Raw genomic sequence first — 2,179 nt, 5'->3', positions numbered from 1 at the left:
GGTATTTTGTGGAAGAGCCACACTGAAGGGGCCAAAGAGCTACATGTGGCTCGCGAGCCTTGGTTTGCCGAGCCGCAGTTTGCCGACCACTGCTCTATCCAATGAGCCAAACCAGCTGGGACAAGCCTCCATATAAAGTGTGCCTTGTAGTAACTGCTTAAAAGCAGTGCTGCCATGTACATCCAACATGCCACCTGAAGGTGACTGTGGAGAGCACAGGCCAGTGATGGCGAACCTATGACACGCGTGTCAGAGGTGACACGCAAACTCAATTTTTTGGTTGATTTTTCTTTGTTAAATGGCACTTAAATATATAAAATAAATATCAAAAATAGAAGTCTTTGTTTTACTATGGTTGCAAATATCAAAACATTTCTCTATGTGACACGGCACCAGAGTTAAGTTAGGGTTTTTCAAAATGCTGACACGCCGAGCTCAAAAGGTTCGCCATCACTGGCCTAGGCGATGAGTTCCCCCGGACAGAGCAGGCCTCGGCTCCCTCTCCCTGAGCATAAACATTCGTGTGCTTTTACAGAGAGAGGATCACTGGGTCACAAACCTCCAGACATTTCTCAAGAAATCCTTTCCCCTTAAGGATGCGGCTTTTAATACTCAACTTTCACTCCCGAGTAACCCATAGGAATTCAGGAGTATATTAATAGATAGGTTCAATTAAACAAATAGTTTTGATTCCTGCAAGGCTCTGTGCGTGGTGAAAACAGCGCAGAAGCAAAGACGGTTAAGACACATTGTGCTGGAGTAGGGAGAAAAAGCTAACACAGAGACAACGCGAATAGAAGAGTGAAAGACTCTATTTCCAACTGAGGGCTGGGGCCAATCCGGGGAGAATTACAGGGGGAAGAGGCTTGGATTGGGGTTTTGTAGGCTGCAGACAATTAAGGTTATTTCCACTCAAGTTCTTCTATGTTCTCCAGTATATGATTCTGTGCCATTTACATGTTTGACTTAACCCGAGTATAAAGTGAGGGTAATTCAACCTATATTGTCCAGGCTACCTCAGAGAGGCAAATGCGAGCTGGTAGGTGGAAGTGAAATGCATTATACTGGTGAGTAGTATTCTTACTGGGTGGCTTGTCACTTCCATTACTCCTTCCCTCATATGTTGCTCTTCGAGGGGAAAATTTCCGGGAAGCTTTGATGTTTGTTGAATAAAAGCCATCTAGACCTCTCAGTCATTTTCTACTTTGAGAAAATAAAACATCCAACCTTCTTCCAGATGCCTTCATTTAGCAGGGCTAGGGAGACACATAAAAGAAGCTCCAGCTGACTTTTGGGTTTACTTTTCCCATAGGACTTGCCCAATGTGGCATCTGAAATACCTTCATAACATTGTCTGTGGCCATTAACCACTTCCATTCATTTGTTCCTGTGTTTAACCCCAGGAAAGATATGAAATCAACATTTTCCATTCACTGGTTTTTACTGTCTTTCTTTCGCCCGCGTCTCCTAAGTAGGCCAGTGGGTGTTTATGTGTTTTCCTCATTTGGATGAAGACCTACTTATGTACCATTGAACAGGGTGAAAGATGTAGTTGGTTTTAATCAGTCCTTTGAGTTGCATCTTATTTAATAGCTACTTGGTGACTAAGTTTAGACACAAGAACTTGAAAGAGTTTTAGAATATTTATTTATATACGAGAGGCCTGGTGCACGAGATTCGTGCACTTGGGGGTGGGGGTGGTGTGTCCCTCAGCCTCGCCAGCACACTCTCACAGTCTAGGAGCCCTCGGGGGATGTCTGACTGCCGTGGAGGCGGGAGAGGCTCCTGCCACCACTGCTGCTCTCACCAGCTGTGAGCCCAGCTTCTGGCTGAGTGGTGCTCCCACTGTGGGAGCGCACTGACCACCAGGGGGCAGCTCCTGTGTTGAGCATCTGCCCCCTGGTGGTCAGTATGTGTCATAGCGACCAGTCATTCTGCCATTTGGTCGATTTGCATATTAGCCTTTTATTATATAGGATTTAGAAAGTGATTCTTAACTGGGTGTGATTTTGCCCAACAGGGGACATTTGATAATGTCAGGAGACATTTTTGGTTGTCACAGCTGGGGTGCATGCTATTGTCAGTTAGGGGTAGAGGTCAGGGATGCTGCTTAACATCCTACAATGCACAATTAATTATTTAGCCTAACATGTAAATAGTACGGAGACTGAGAAACCCC

This window comes from Myotis brandtii, unplaced genomic scaffold, assembly GCF_000412655.1.
Source record: "Myotis brandtii unplaced genomic scaffold, ASM41265v1 scaffold655, whole genome shotgun sequence".
NCBI lineage: Eukaryota > Metazoa > Chordata > Mammalia > Chiroptera > Vespertilionidae > Myotis > Myotis brandtii.
Note: the sequence above shows the minus strand (reverse complement) of the source record.